We start from the raw sequence: 18,008 nt of genomic DNA, 5'->3' as shown, positions 1-18,008 counted from the left end.
ATAGCAGCTTCTCTGTAACTGTTTGGGCATTTCTATGTCTGCCACATTTTCCAAATATGACAGAGAACCTTATGTGTTTCTTATAATGCTTACGGCCTTAAGCTAGGCTTGCTCCCCAGCTAGCCCTTCACTTATATTAACTAGTTTAAACTTATTCTATGTCTGCCACAAGGCTAGTATTCTCTCCTGAAATTCATCTCTCTGAGTCCGGGTAGCAAATCATCCTGCACCTGACTCTTTCACAGAGTTCTCTCTTCCTCTCCTTCTCCACTTCCTCCTTCCTCTCTGCTTTTCCCCTCCTTCCCCTCTGCTCCCCTCCTGTCCTCCTCCCTCTCCCTCCCCTTTTCTTCCTCTCCCTGTCCCTCCCCCTTCCTCTCCTCTTCCCTTTCCTCTCCCCTTTCCTCTTCCCTTCCCCCTCCTTTTACTTCCCCCCCTCTCTTTTCCCCTTCCTCACTCCCTTTATCCATAACTCCCACCTTTAACTTTCTCCATTTGCTACTGGCCATTCAGTTCTTTATTGACAGGTGATGCTTTTACATTGAGCACCCAAGATTATCCCTACATTTCTCAGTGAACACACTTCTTAGAACATAATAAGCTCCTCCACCAGCAGCCACCAACTGGCAGTAGCTCTTTAAATCTAAATGCTTATGTTTAAAAAAAATCAAGAGCCTGAACCTTTCTAAACACACCCCCTTAAATTTTTCTTCTTTACAGAAAGAACTAACTTCCAATACAATCTGAACACCACTGTCACATTCACAGCTTGTTTCATCGATGCATTTTTAATGTTTTTTGTTTGTTTTAATTTATGTATGCACAGCATGTGTTCAGTGAACTCAGAAACCAGAAGACACCATCAGATCCTCCCAAAATTGAAGTGCTGCAAACCAAACTTGGGGTGTCTACAAGAGCAGGTAGTGATCCTAGACTCTGAGCCATTTCTCCAGCTTCCCCCAATACATCTTTTAAACATCTAATTTTGTCTTTATGTTCTTTTCCTGGAGATCATAAGAATCATGGAAGGGAAATCAGAGAGTGCTTTTGAAAAGGACACACTCGGAGCCAAGGCTCCCTCACTGAAGGTGGAGTGCCTTACCATTTCTGTTTTGAGAGTTCTGAGGCCCTTGCAAAAGCCCCTGGGCTTTATTTGTTTGTTTTAATGCAGTCTGATTTGGTTGTGTTTTATGATAGAAAACAGAAAGTCCTAAAAATAAAATGGACTGGTTTCAAAGAGAACAGGGAAGTCAGAAACTGTTGTGCTGGCTTCATGTCCTCCTTGCTGTCTACGACCCCCACCCCCACCTCTGTTATACTGGGCAGAGAAGAATCCAGCTGGGATAAGCTGCTGGTGACAGGAAAACAATGAAGTTTCCACACTACAGGTGACTAGGAAAGACATTCAGTCCACTAACAAGAAGTGTGGTCCGGGCTGCACACTTTCCCACAGAGACATATTCAAAACATCTGTGTCCAAAACGGCCCAGTCCCTAGGAAAAAGGGGTCCTGTTACAAACCCTTGGTTTGGTGTTTGTGATATTTATGGACACAACCTGAGCTGCTTTAGTAAGGCTCTTAAGGAAGGTTATTCCTGTCCACAGGGAAGGCATGCCAACAACATACTTGTTTATACTTGTCCGAGCAAAGGATAAAGGCATGAGATTTGTTCCTGAGTGGTAATTCAACTCCAGAAGAATGCTTCACAGTATCGAAGAAGCTGTTTGTCTCTAGGATTGTTTGGAGAAGGTAGAGCGTAAAATATTGTTGACTAAGTCAACAGTGGGAAGAAGAGGAGAGACTATTGGCAAAACTCAGGATAAGATATAAAATTATCTTATTTTTTATCTATTGCCTACTCACACCAAGATGTATGATGCTACCTACCAAGTTGGAGGCTTTCAAACAATTCCTGTGGGCCAGATAGCATCAGTGTTAAAGCCATGTGTCCTGCTCTGATCCAGACTCAGAGCCCCAACAGGAATTTTTCATATATATATATATATATATATATATATATATATATATATATATATATATATATATACTATACACACACACACACACACACATATATATATATATATATAAACAAAATACAGTCATATATACATGATACAAGAATAGAAAAATCCAAGTGTTGCTCTTGCTACATTGGTAGTTGACATTACTATTAGGGTTTTCACAATTAAAATTTTTCTATTGGGTTATTAATACATCAAATATTCAAATGAGACAAATTCTGTCTCACTGTATCTTATTATTATCCTTGTAGTCAGTACTTTGTTCTTGTGATAAAATTTCCAGATTAAAACCAATGTAAGAAAGAAGGGGTTTCACAGGTAACTCACAGGTCAGTTTCAGTTCACCATGGCAGTGACATTATAGTGGCAAGAGCTGAAGGGAACTGGCCCCACTGTCAAGAAACAGAAAATGAGGAATGCTTATGCTCTGAGTGCTTGGTCACTTTCTCTGCATATATCAGCTCTGGGATCACAGCAATGGAATGTCACCACCCACAGCATGTGACTTCTTAACTCAGATAATACATTCAAGATAACCCCCTCAGATATCTAGGTTCTTTTAAGGTGACAGGCAGCATTAGCCATCATAACTCAGATCAGTTGGATAGCTAGGATCTCGTGGGAGACTTTGCTTTACGATCTAACCTTGTAAGTCACTTAATACACTGCCTCTCAGTTTGATCATCTGTGAATACTTTCTGGAACGTGTGCCTTGCAGTGCTGATTAGGAAGAAAGTGTGAAACATGTATGCAGAGTTATTGTAGGATTCCTTGCATACAGTAGGTGCTCAATAGATGACTACTAGTAGCTGTTGAAGTGAAATGCCACAGCTGTCATGGTTACTACAGTAAAAAGTGCTCCAGAAAGGAATTGAGGTACAGTGTATTAGGAATTCTCAGAAGAAACTTGAGAAATGCATAAAATTAAGTCATTTGTCACACAAATCTTTTATAGGTTTTTTTTTTTAATTGATCCTACTTGAAACCAAGAATCGGAATCAAGTCTCTTCCAGTCTTGTGAGAAATATTCAATAGTTTCAGCCTTTCAGTTTTGATGTGTATTGCTGCAGACACATACAGCCAGATCACAACCTCTTCTGCAAATTATATTTTATTTTAGCATTGTGTCATCTAACATACTTTATCTCTATCTTTTACTATTTTTTGATCAAACGCAACTAAAATTTTCCAACATTCAGAGGCAAAGGTCCAAAGATTTTGAGATCAAGACCAACCAAAGCTACATATAGAGTGTCTACTTCAAACAAAACAAAACAAAGTAAAACACACACCCTCACCAACATCTCTTTCATTCCTTATCTCTGTTCTTAGAATCTAGTATATACTGGTACACATTTATGTATTGTTATAAATTTGTGTACTGTTGTAAATTTATTAGGCTCATACTGTATGTATTTCCTCTGTCTTGTCTTAATACTTTTATGATATACTGTGGCAATACTTCTAAATAAATAAATATAGACATAGCTCATACTTTGTAATAGCTACATAATATTTGATGATAATGATTTACTTCTGTTTAACCTTTCCCTTGATGACAAGAATTGAGATTTTTAACAGCCATTTTTACTTTAAACAATTAAATAATACTATAAGAAACATTGCTTTATGGTTGTTCCAATCCCAGTTCTGATTTATAATAACCTTCTATTTCTATAAAGTGACAAGGACTATGAAGAAATAGGTAGGTTAATAGGCATGTGTTCTTTTAAAGCTGATATTTTTAGAATAGCCTCCCTGGTAGCTGTATAGATTACACCCTTACCCCCATGATGTAACCAGCCACCATCCCCAACACCCTTCCCTCCACCACCCATCCAGCCACCATCCCCAACACCCTTCCCTCTACCACCCAGCCAGCCACCATCCCCAACACCCTTCCCTCCACCACCCATCCAGCCACCATCCCCAACACCCTTCCCTCTACCACCCAGCCAGCCACCATCCCCAACACCCTTCCCTCCACCACCCAGCCAGCCACCATCCCCAACACCCTTCCCTCCACCACCCAGCCAGCCACCATCCCCAACACCCTTCCCTCTACCACCCAGCCAGCCACCATCCCCAACACCCTTCCCTCCACCACCCAGCCAGCCACCATCCCCAACACCCTTCCCTCTACCACCCAGCCAGCCACCATGCCCTCCATCCCTATGTCTATCGTCAAGTTCTCTTTAATTTACCATTAACACCTGTGGCCGGAGCCTGGCTCCCATTAGCGTGCTTCTGTCTTGCTCCTGGCATCTGGGGGCTTTTCTGGCTCCAGCAACTGCTGAAATCCTGCCCAACCTGTGTGTTTCTCTCTGGTTTCTGCCTCCCCATGTGATACCCACTGTTCCAATTCATTGTTTCAAGTTCAGCCATCCTTTCCCTGGAGGGAGATGTCCTTTCAGCTCATTTTTCTGTGTGCAGCTTGAGCTCCCAATATAAAAGAGATGTAAGAAAATCCATTTCTTCTTCTTCTCCTTTTCTTTCTCTCCTCCTCTTCCTCTTTTCCTTCTTCCTATTCTTCTTCCATTCCTCCCTTCTTCTTTCCCCCTGCTTCCTTTCTGTCTGTACATATACATGCATTTGTGTGTGTGTGAGAGAGAGAGAGAGAGAGAGAGAGAGAGAGGGAGAGAGAGAGAGAGAGAGCTGAACTCAGAACTTCATGCGTGCAAGGAAACTAGACAAGTGCTCTGCCACCATGTTATAGCTCTCGTTTCTCTCTCTCTCTCTCTCTCTCTCTCTCTCTCTCTCTCTCTCTCCCTCTCCCTCTCCCTCTCCCTCACCCTCTCTCTCTTTTAAAATCTCCTTTCTATTTTCCACCTTCTTTTTTTTTCCAGAAGGTTCTCTTCTCAAAAGGCTATACTAAATCATCAGCCAAAGCAAGAACTAAGAATTACCTAGACTTTGCATGATTTCTCACTTCACTAATAGCATATGAACTGTGTTCTGGGAAAATCCCCTGGGTCATTTTTTTCCTTGAGGCTCCATGATCTCAGTCCATAGATGTCTGGGAGAGCCTGGATTAGCACTGTACACTTGTGGCCACCAACGGTCATTTGCATACACTTATACTCAAGGGTATTTGCTTCTATTCATTGACTTTAGTGGGAATTGTCCAACACTGATTATTAATGGTCTTATTATCATTCTAATCCTTATTATTATAACAAAGAGCCACTGTGTAGTGTAAGGATTTCCCCAACCTTGCAATCCCCCTGCCTCAGTCTCTCCAGAGCTGGCATCAGAGGAATGTGCCATTGCTGTAAATTATACTTGCACCATGTGACCACATTAGTCCAGTTCGTGCTTAAGCAGCACTTCAGAAGAGAGAGAAATCCAAAGAGAGCTAAAAGGGACAGAGAGGGATGCTGGGAATCATTGAGCGTCTCTCATGTCTCCTGAGACTGGTCTGTTTCTTACTTACTTTTCCACAAAAGAAGGTAGAAAGAATGAAAACATAGAATTTAGAGCCGGATTCCTGCTACTTCCTGGTTCCTAGCTTCTCTGACATTGGGAACAAAGAGTGAAAATGTGAAGCCAAAAATAGGCCTTCTTGCTTTGCAGTCTGCCTTTGACCTTGAATTATTTATGATTCTTAGAACAAGAGGGATCAAGATGATTGACACAAGAAAAACCAAAAGATTTTACTTTCACAGAATGGTTTGTGGTTTTTTTTTTTTTTTTTTTTTTTTTTTTTGTTGTTGTTGTTGTTTTTAAATTGCTGTGGATGAGCTGACCCAGCTGGAACATAGGATGTGGGTACAATTTCCATTCTCCCCCACACGGTGTTTCTTACCAGGCAGGCGATGAATGGCTCTGTATGGCTCAGACTACAGGCACATCGCACAAGACCGTGATCTGCCTCAGACAGAAGGATTGACATACTATATCACCTTCAGAGATGGAAGTACTAGAGACACAGTTAGAATTTTGATGGGTAATAATTATTAAATCTGAATAATCAAGCTTATCTATTCTTAGATATTATCTGACCCAATAATTATTACCCAGAAAAGCTACGTATGTGTTTAAGATCTACATTCTCACAGATGATGAGCCTGTCTATGTCATCCCGTTAGCTAGCTTCTGTTACTGTCTTAATATGGATGATATCAATATGAATCTTGGCAACCAAATACACTTAGAGGTTCTGTGGATTATAAAGGATCAAAGCAACTTACTGCTTGTATGCAGAACATCTAGCAAGCTGATTTCTAAGCCAAAATAACCAACTAAGTAGTATTTCCCTAAAGCTCGAGACAGCGACTTCTCTAACAGAAGTTAGTGTCAGAAGCAGTGATCCACACCAACTGTACACAGACAAGCTGAGTGATTCACCTTCACAATTCTGTGTAATCCATTATTCATCACGACTATGAGGGGATGCAGGTGGAGGAGGCAAGTCCCCTGCCTAGATCCCCAGAGCCGTTAAGGATAGAAGTTGGATTTAGAGCCAGATTTGCTAGAATCTTCCCTTTTTTTTTTAATGCTCTAAACAGGAGATGCATATTCCAGTAAGAGAGCTCACCAGTAGTTTTGGGGATTCTGATACCGATATCAACAATGATATTGATGAAGCGGATGACTGACGGTCTCAAGCTGTGTGTAAAGTAGAACTCTAAAGTTCCACAGGCTTTTAAAATAAATCAGTATTTTAATGATATTTCTTGCTGGATGCATAATTAAAATTGTGCTTCTTTAATTCCCTGGGAACGGTCTGTTTTTGTTTTGTTGATTGATTTTCTTACTGCCCCAGGGCAACTTTCAAAGAAGATTCATGAGAGCTCCAAGTTGAGGTGGAGTCAGAGAAGTTGCTGAACAGAGGCAGATGCCCTGGAATAACCTGAAGCTAGAGAGGTGATGTCACATACAGCTGTGGCAGCATCTGTCCTGTTGAATTCATCCTCCTCAGCCATCTAACCAGGTGGCCTGAAGAACAATGAGAACATGAAGATATTTTTAGGATCTTGCTAAATGCATCCCTTGAGAAAACATGATTCAGGCCTGTGATATCACCAGGCTATGCACTAGACTAGGGAACACCCAAGGCTTTTTGGTGACATGTTAGACACAAATTACTAAGCCTAAACTTGAGATCTGGTCTGGCAGTGTGGAAAACATTCCCATAATCATATTCAAGTATGTTCTGATCTGTCTGACATTGTGTTCTTCATGAAGAATCAACTGATGAAGAAGAACTTGTTGATTTAGTCACAGAAGCCTTCACAGGTTGCACTGTAATATAAGCAGAACAAATCAACAGTAAAATTTGAATTGAGGATGACCAGGTAGGGACATTTGAGAAAATGGAGGACAGAGATCTTGACGATATCTTCAATATGGGTCTACAGGTGGCAGTCACTGTTCTTCCAAAGACCAGCCAACCTAGTGACATTAATAGGTATTATTTTTAAATGACATAGAGGGTCTAGAGAGATGTCTCAGGTGTTAGGAGCATATACACTTGTTGTAGAAGACCTGAGTTCTATTCTCAGCACATTTTTCAGTGGCTTAGAACTGTCTATCAATCCAACTCCAGGGGGATCTGCCTCTTGCCTCTGAGGACACCTGCAACCACACGCGCACACACACACACACACACACACACACACACACACACACATGCGCGAGAGCACACACATGAATCCTTAAAAATTAAGTAGAATGAAATGTAGTATCCACAGTAAAAGTTAGTACTTCTGTTCTTTGCATTGAGAATCTATGGGTGCTGGGTCACAAGGTGTCATATCTCTTATAAATATCACAAAGACATGTAAATGTGATTGCTTTAGATCAAAAATTCTTAAACATCCCACCAAAACCCCCTTTCTGGCCATCCTGTCTTGTCTGTAATCCTGGGTGTACTGGTATATAAAATAAGCAAACAAATCAAACATTTACTGATAATGAATCACAATATAATTTATTTTAAAACAATTCTTTACTGTACATAAAATTTTACCATCTATTAAATATCAAAGCAAATTTGCATACTAATGAGAAACATGTGCTTGTTTGCTTAATATAATCCAATCCAAAGATATACTAATTTGATACTTACATGCTGAAGAATGATAGTCGAGAAATATTAAAAGTATTTGTTTTCTCTGTAATTAGACAATTATGTTTCTAGAACAGCAGAAAATTTGCATGTATAGTAGAAACACTTCAGTTTGTTACATACCAATAATCTCAAGTCTTAGTCAAAGTGTATCAATTGGAACCCATTGACATGTGTATCGCAGATGCATGCTGAGTGCAACGTGCATGTGTGCTCAGAACCGAGGTTGCCGTAAACAGTTCTCGGTCCTCGTGCATTTAGAAATCATGTCCTATCCATGGAACGATATGTGATCAGTAATTCTTGAGACCTACCTCCACATTTTACTTACCTGGAACTCACGTAGGGCCGCAACCCCCATTTTCAGAAACTTTGACGTATTCGATGTATAAAATGTCTTCCATTTCTAAAACACTAAGATTCTACAGTTGTTTAACTCATTCTGTGCCTTCCTGGCGACCTGAGTAACTTTTCGCAGTGCCCAAGTTTCTTATGAGTTGCCTCTCGGTGGCTAATGTATCAGATTGGGGATGCGCCAAACCTGGAGGAGACATATGTCACCTCTCTTGTGTACACAGGTGCTCGAAGCGGTGTAATGCACAACCTGTTCATAAGGGCTGTGCCTGTTGTCAGAGTCTGGGGTCTCCCACACAGCATGAAAAGGGTTGTGGTCGACCTATGGCCAGCATGGTATGACTGCAAGTTCCAAGGCAGACTCTTCAGTTACTTCACACCCACAGTCTCTCAGGTAAAATCTCCCTCCTTTCTTCTTACTCTGTAGTTGGATACGGCCAGACACAGCCAAATAAATACATGACTTGCTCAAGGGCACACACTTGAACAGGGTCAGCCTGATTCTAAAGTGCTTCCTAATGTGGTGTGGTGTGTTCCAAGCATACATGCTCCTCTTCCACACAGAAGAGGCACAGATATTCCCTTGTGCTTTTGGGAAAAGCCATTTGACACTTCTCTGAGATTACTGAAGATTTTGGAACTTGGAGCTTGTATGTTCCACTTGGAAATAACTCTCTCTCTCTCTCTCTCTCTCTCTCTCTCTCTCTCTCTCTCTCTCTCTCTCTCTCTCTCTCTCTCTCCTCCCCCCTCAGTGAGAAAGAATAGACAGGGTATAAAGGCTACTAAGGGAGGTCCCCAAGACCACGCAGGTCTTCTGGAGTTGCTATTGGAAACAAAGGGAGAATGGGAGATGCTGGCAGCAGTCACAGACTCTCAGACAGCTGGAGTGTTTCTGCATGATTTAGCCTCATGTAACGAGTCTGGCATTTCTAAGTTTGGGGAGGAGAGATGGGATGGAGTTCAGGTTCGCTTGGGGTTATCTCTGTAATCATTACCCTTTGATGCCAGTAATATTCATCTAAAAAAGCTAGATAATCTGCTCATTATACAGAGTGTAGAATCATCCCAGGGTTCTGAACAGTAACATTTCCACACAGGGAATGCTTCTCTGGGCAGCATGTCCTTTTCCTATGAAGTCACTTCTTGGCTGGCTGGTTCTCTCTCCATTGCCCTTGCCTCTCCACCAACAAGCTCCTATCCATAGCATGTCAATGAGGGCAACTGTGCCTAGAGACTTCTCAGACACTGAGTTTCTGGTTCATTCAAATCTCTGTTTGGGGGGCTCTCTCAAAACCCAGGGGGACACAAGACAGATGTGCCATCCATCCAACCAGGAACAACTGGAGAGTTTCACTGAGTGATTAAAGTGACCTCTCCTCATTTGTGGAGACAGAAAGTCTATTTCAGGATGGTTGGGGGCATCATCAAGCCGGTGGTGGAGTCACATTTCTAGGCATAGCATGAATGGTGCAGTCAGCATCAGCACCATGTTTTAGAGACCTGGTTTGGACAGTAAATTGGCTTGAAGTAAGTAAGATCTGGCTGTGGTTCCACTGCCCCGGTGAGATGGTTTCAGAACCCAGGGGGAAAGGACAAAAGGGTCTGATTCTCTCCAATCAAGTAACGAAATAGCAGCTGTTCCCATGGGCAAGAAAATACAAATGGCTTTGCTGCTGAAACAGGCTTACAAGGCATCCAGACTAATCTTTGTGAAACCGTGCCCTGAATGGCTGCTTTTAACAAGCATTTGCTAAGACAGTTGCTGGGGTTTTTTTTTTGTTATGTTTTGTTTTCTTATTGGGACTTCAGAGTGCAACCTGAAGCCTCTCCAGCCTTCTCCTGTCTCTTCACTTCCATTATGAGAGGAGAACTGCTATTCCAAAACCCTGCAAAAGAAAGCAGCAGCTCTTCAGTCTTGTCAGTGGCACTAGCACGGGCTGGCACTGGACAAAGAAATTGTAAAGCATAAGTATATGGAGACCTTAGTATACCTTGGGTATTAAATAACATTTTTATATGATCTACATTCTCTGAACCACTTCTCAATTGTTTATAATACTGAAGAAGATATGAATACCTTTTAAGAGATTATTATGCTACATTCTTCAGAGGGACAAGAAAAAAAGTTTATACATATTCAGCACAGGTGGGAATTTTTGAATACTTTCAATTTACATTGGTTGGGACCATTGGTACAGAAATTATGGCCATCAAGGGTCAACTGTACTTAAACCTGCTCTCTCTTAATATTCAGACATAGAGGAAAAACTTCGGGAAGCACTTCTCCATGCAAACCCTTAACTGTCTATTTTATTTGGGTATCCTAGAACCACTCCTACATCCCCTGCCAAATTTCATTTCTTTAAAAAAAAAATAATAATCTACTGGCTCAGATTTGTGCTTTCCATATACTCCTTAGAGTGGGTTCATCCAATAGCTCAAGAGCCAGAGCATTAACGAAAATGGACTCTCTCTCCTCTCTCTTCCCAGAAACCATCATCTGTCCATAGATTCTCAGTTAAGTGTTGGGGCTCATGAATCCTTTCCCACTTTATAATGTTGACTAGCTTGGGCTTGTGCAGACAGCTAGAGAGCTAGACACCTCATGAGACCAGAGGTCCTGTTATTTGCAAAATATATGGTTTCACTTTGGTCCTCCCTGAGCTTCGACTCTTATAACCTTTCTTCCGTTATGGTCCCGGGACCTCTGGGAGAGTGTGATAGAAATGCTATGTTTGTGACTGAGATCTCGTGTATTCTTTGCACTTTGCCCAGCTGTGAATCTGCTGTCAACCACTACATACTGCAAAAAGAACTTCTCTTCTAGGGACTGAGGACTAGACTAATCTGAAAGCAGAGATATTTGAACTTAGGGGACAGTTTGATACTAGATCCACTTAATAAAGTAATAGTAGTGGGTTTACCTGTAAGACCTATGAGTTCACCAACTAGTGTTCTTGACCATATTTTCAGTACCAGGCTTGTGTTTTGTCTAGTAGAACAGGACTTAAACTCAGTGAGGAAGATATTGGTTACCTCTATAAATTTCACTATTGCACACTGATTTTCTCAGTAGCTAAACCAGTTTTCACTCCTACCAACAGCCATGAAGGTTCCCCATTTCCCATATTGTGACCAGTAGTGGTTGCCTTTTGTTTTCATAATTGTAACCATTCTGACTGGGGCAAGATGTAAGTAGTTTAAATTTTCGTTTCCCTAATTGCTAAGTTTAGTAAACCATTATAAAAGATATTTCTAACCATGTGTGCTTCCTCTGCTGGGAGCTAGGGTTTTTGTTGTTGTTTTGGTTTGGTTGTTTGTTTGTTTGTTTTTGTCTGTTGGTATTTGCTGAGGCATGGCTGCTGAAGCAATGTGTTATATGTTTCTCTCCATTCTGTCTTAGAACACATGTCTGGCTTTTGCCCCCACCAAACTCTTCTTACTCCTGTGGCTTTGGAGTATTACTTAAATACAGGAGTAGTGACAGCTCCAACCATGTTTTTATTGCTCAGGATTATTTTGGCTATCTAGGATCTCTTTTGCTTCTCCATCAATCTTAAGATTGTTGTATCAATTTCTGTGCAGAATTACATTGGCATTTTGGTGGGTATTGCATTGAATCTGTAGCTTGCTTTAGGTAGAATGGCCATTTTCACATTATTATTAATTGTATCCGTCAATGAACATGGAAGGCATTTTCGTTTTCTGGACCTTCTTCAGCATCTTCGGGTTTTCATTGCAAAAGTCATTCACTTCTTTGCCTAGTTTAACTCCAAGACATCCATCTAAGGGCTTGTTCTGCTGGTTTCTTTCCCGGTATGTTTGTTGTTTATAATTGGAAGGCTAACTATTTCTATTGTTTGATTGTGTGCCCTTTAGGAGATGTCTGGGTAGAGTCTCTGGCATCAGTTATGTGCAGAATCAAATAAGGATGCTTTGACTTCTTCCTTTTGTATTTGTATCCCCTTATTTCCTCTCCTGTGATGGCCCTTTCTTGGTCTCCACGGGCTCATGCACACAAGTAGTGCACAAGTACTCAGGAAGGCCTCAAGCATGTGAAAATAAATAAATCCTTACAAAAGATTTTCCTACAGCAAACACACACACACACACACACACACACACACACACACACACACAGGCACACACACACACACACACACACACACACACACAGACACAGACACACACACACACCAGAAAACAACTTTTCTGTGAAGTTATAATCAAAACATTTTTTCTTCAGCCTGGATTCTCTAGAGAAGTTCTTCATTGCCTTCCAATTAATATTATAGTAAATGTTTTAAAGAACAATCAAAACTCAGCTACATTTCAAGCATTCCAATTACCAACTACTTTTCCTTTAAAATTTTACTTTATTTCCTTTTGTTGAAAACAGATTCTTTCTCATACAATATATGCTCATTACAGTTTTCCCTGTTCTCCTCCTCCCAATTATTCCCTAGCTTCCCTTCCACTTGGATCCACTTCCTTTCTGTCTCTTGTTAGGAAAGAAAAGGCTTCTAAGTGATAACAAGCAAACATGACAAACTAAAATGTTATAAAAACAAAACCCATTACATACATCAAGGTTGGATAAGGGAATCCAGCTGAAGGAAAAAGTCCCAAGAGCAGGTACAAGAATCAGAGACCTACTTGTTCACACACCAGGGAGATCCATATGTCCCCACCCAGCTCCTTCTTCTCTAGCTAACATCTCTGGATCTATGAACTTTAGGCTACTTATTCTAATGGTTAATATCCACATATAAGTGAATGCATATCATATTTATTTTTCTGGATCTGGGATACCTCACTTAAGTTGATTTTTTTTTCCTAATTCCATCCATTTGCCTGCCAATTTCATAATGCCATTTGTTTGGGTTTTTTTGTTTGTTTGTTTGTTTGTTTGTTTGTTTTAATTACATCTATTTCATGGTAAGCTCAAAGTTACCCAGTAACCATTGTCCTCCTACCTGGCTAGCTGATCTTTACACTGGCCACAATGCCACTGGCACGGTCCCCAGTCTCTCTTGGCATTTGTTTTAAACAGCTAAGTAATACCCCACTGAGTTTATGTACTATGTTTTGTGTATCTATTCTTCTGTTGAAGAATACCTAGGTTGTGTCCAGTTTCTGGCTATAATGAATAGAGCAGCAGGGAACATGGTTGAACAAATGTCCATGTGGTATGATGAAGTGGCCTTTGGGTGTACAACCAGGAGTTAATTTATACTGTTCTAAGGAACAACAGTATTGATTCCCATGGTGACTATACAAGTTTGCACTCCTTCCGAAAGTGGATGGATGGTACTCTTATCCCATATCCTCACCAGCACGAGCTGTCACTTGTGTTGTTGACCTTAGCCATTCTGACAGGTATAAGATGGAATCTCTAAGTGATTTTGATTTACATTTCCCCAGTGGTTAAGGACGTTAAACATTTGAGTTTTCTCTGCTTCAAATTCTCTGTTTAAATCTGTACCCCACATTTTAAAAACTGAATTATCTTGGGGATTTTTGATACCTAGGTTCTTGAGTTCTTTATATATTTTAGACAGTAGTCCTCTATCAGAGGCAGGGATGACAAAAGTCTTCCATTCTGTAGGCTGCCACTTTGTCTGCATAATGGTGTCATTTGCCTTGCAGAAACTTTCCAATTCTATGGGGTCTTGTTTATTAATTGTCGATTTTAGCGCCTACCAATTTAGTTTTCTACTGGAATATGTGGGTGTTTTTATTCCTGATCTTCCTGCTTCAGAGTTATGTCAGAACAGGTTTTAGTTTGATCATTGGCCCTTATGATCATTGTACATTTCTGTTTCCCGCTTTCTTGCCTTGATGCTCTGATGTCTCACGTCATGGATCCTGTGCATTTCCCAGTGGTTCACATTCACTTAATGTTCTTCTGCCATTGACCTGCGATCCTGAGTAATCTCATCTCTGTTCTTGTGTTTTGCGAATAAAGTCCTTTGAAACACTAGAACCTGTTCTTTGTTTTCGTCAGTATGGGACATGATGGTAAATCACAACAGACTAGGGAGCTTGAGCAACTATTTCTTGTGTTCCAAAAGCTGGAGTTCAAGAATATGATCACAGGATGGCTGCGTTTTCAGTGAGGACTGCTGGCTTTTCTTCCTTTTGAAAAGGCATTCTGTTGTTACTATGCTGAAGAGCTACATGAGACAGAAAGCTTGGCAGCCTTCCCACAATCCTCAGCATGTGGGAATAGCAAGCAATAAAGTGTTAGCCCCTGCCAACTGGTGGCTCCGTGTAAATGTCTCTGTTAACAACGAACACTGCTGCTAGCAGGCATCGGAGCAAAGCGGCAAATCTGTTCCTCTCTCCGGTGTGGAAAACACCACTGAAAAAGTCACCTAATTACTTGATTAAGATGTATCAATCCTGAAAACTGTTGATCTAGAACGCCGAGTCTCTGACATTGACTTTATTCTTGATTAAACAGAATAGTTCCAAGCTGGTTCTTCTATATTGTCTCCAAGTGCTGTCTTCCAGGTAGTGGGGAAAATTTTATATATGAGACAATGAAAACCAGTGTGGGGCTGAGTCCCGAGGAAATGAAAATGGAAAGGTTTTTTTTTTTCTTACAATTCTCAGATAACAACGAGAGAACATTACCTTTATAAGCATCCTGATTAGTTTGCAAAACACTGAGGGTTTTTCTGTCTCATCCTCACCCTGTTCAAATATGTTCCCGAGGAAGATTTCTACCTGGGCACCTTCTCAACCAGATCTGCCTCCATTTCTCCCTGCCTACAAGGTACTGTTTATCTAATTTGGTCATTATTCAAATGGGGCAGAAGTAGATGTGGTTTAGTGACAAGCTTGACTGTGCTGTTAGCTACATTGTCATTGTGAGATCATATGGAACCCTTCAGGGATCCCTACACTAAGATATCAGCAAATGAGAGAAAGTTCATCCAAGGTCTGCTTTGGAAGCTAAACTGAGAGGGAAGAAGAACGTGAATTTTGTACACCAGAAGAGGTATCATATATCAGCTTTTGTTAAGAAGCATTTTCTGGGGCTGAAGAAAATGTTTGCTGCTGTGCCATAGTACCTGAGTTTGGAACCCAGCAGTCACATCAGGAGGCTCACGATGCCCTCTGCTGGACATCATGAGCACCTGCACACATGGTGCACAACTGGCACACAGAGACACATAATAATGGCAAATAGATGGTGGTGCTGTTTTGGAAGGTGGTGACATCTTTAAGAGGTAGAGCCTTGCTGGAGGAAATAGATCAATGGGGATATGACCTACTGAGCTCATAACCTTGTCCTATTTTCTGTCTGCTTTCTGTTTCCTGAATATAGATGTCATGTGAGCAATCTTCCCTAGCCCTGCCTCCTGTGAACTTTCTGCTTCCTGGCTGAGGATGCCGTGTGAGCAGACTCCTCTCCACTGCTAGCACACCTTCCCTGCCATGAGGGTCAGTATCCCATCTTAAACCATGAACCAAAAACCCTTTCCTCTTTAAAGTTGCTTTATTTTGTCATCATAATGAGAAGAGTCATTAATACAAGCTGGTATTTTAAGTCAGGGTCTAGAACCGGATAAGCATATGGCTCAGTGTCAAACTGTGGTCTCCCACAGCTGGAAAGGAAAGAGATCTCCCAGTGTCATAGAATTCTAGCGATTTAGTCTCTACCAAAGAAGATAGCATCTCTCGAACTGTTGGCTGGATGACAGTCCACAGACCATATGATTTACTATACAATTCTTGAGTGCATGAGTGTGTGCTTGTATGTATGTGTGTGTATGTATGTATGTATGTATGTATGTATGTATGCATATATGTATGTATGCATGTATGTATGCCTAAGTCAACAAACCACAGACATACTCTCAGATCTTTACCAATGCTCTATTTACAATAGTCACGATATAGAAACAGCCTAGAGCTTCACCAACAGCTGGATGGATAAAGAGATTGTAGTACTGTATGCACAATGGAATTTTATTCAGCTGTTTTAAGAACAGGAATAAAGCTGTGGCATTTTCAGGATATGATAGAATTGGACATTATTATGAAATGAAGTAAGCCACATTTTCTCTTATAAAATGTGTGCATGCAGATGCTGTTACCCTGATTCCCACATTTGAGAGGAATGGAATGGTAGTTGTGGTGAGATTAGACTCAAGACAGAAAATGAGTTTGGTGGTGCAGATGAGAAAAAAAAAAAGACATTTCCTCAACTGAGATGCCTGGGGTACCCTACCAACTGTTGCTGAGTGCGCAGGCTCATGTTTCATTCCTTAACATAGGTAATAGGGGATGTTTGGCTTGAAATTTATTCGTCTCTATGGACTACATGACTTCAACAAAGGAAACTCCTAACCTCGTTTGTGAACTTGATTTTGAGAGGCCGCCCAAAGTTGTTCTCTCTACCAGACAAGCTGTTATCCCAGTTAAATCTTACGTATTATCAGCTAGATTAGCACTAATGAGGACCAGTTGGGTAGTTATTATTATTGCCATATAGCATTATTTTTAATGAAGAGAGAAGCTCACTTTTATTTAACTCAAGAAGAAGTCAGTGGGCTTCCATTACAGGTGTCAGAAATTCCACAGCAGCCACAGCCACACGCCATAACTGTGTGGGGGTTTTGGTCAAAGAAGAAAGAACATGTGAATATAAATCAAGACAACATCTAGTAATTAAATTGTGTGGTATAGTCATAGAGAACTTCGCAATAGAGTGACGTTAGTACAAGTTAAATGATGAGATTATTAAACATTGGAAATGAATTTTTTAAATCCCAAATGCATTCATGAAAGTTAATTATAACACAGCTTCTTTGTCTTGCCACTAAATGCTCAATCCAATTTGTCTTTAATAAATATATAACAGGGAGACGCCGACGCCTTGAACTATCCCGTGGAATACAGCTGTCTGTCAAAATGATTTAGAAAATCTGAAGTTGTTTCTTTTGTTCTCCCACGATCGCTGGTTATTAATTGTATATTCATGGGGTTTGAAGAAAGCAGTGCTATTAATTGGGCTTTGTGGGGGACTTTATAAGATTGTGCAACAGTCAGAGGGGCTGATGAAAGGAGAGATTAATCCCCATGTAGTGCCAGGAGGGGGACGAGTGTGATGACTTCCTGATGAGGCTGGAGCTCACAGAGTGTAGATTCTAATTTCAGCAAAACAAAGCAGATCTGGATCTCATGTACTTTTCACTCAAGGATGTTTCAAAATTTGTTTTACTGGAATTAGCAACTTTCTTCCAGTGAGGAGACTCTTTCTTATCCAGAATTAGATCACTGCCATCTCTCCATAAACACATTTCCTGAATTATAAAAACATCAGAATTGGATTCATCAGTTCCCTTTCCCCGTGTTGGCAGCATTAGAATCATGAACATTTTAAGTCATATTGATTTGAGTTAAATAGATCTACAATGTGGTTTTTGTTTCATTATAAACATAGACGTCCATCTCCAACTACTTAATGGTATGAATGCATTCTTAAACATGCTGCAGCAATAACTCATGTTGCATCTTTTTCTAACATAGCAAGCATCCGAGTATGTCTC

The sequence above is a fragment of the Micromys minutus genome (assembly GCF_963924665.1).
Source record: "Micromys minutus genome assembly, chromosome: 1".
NCBI lineage: Eukaryota > Metazoa > Chordata > Mammalia > Rodentia > Muridae > Micromys > Micromys minutus.
This window is presented reverse-complemented; position numbering follows the sequence as displayed.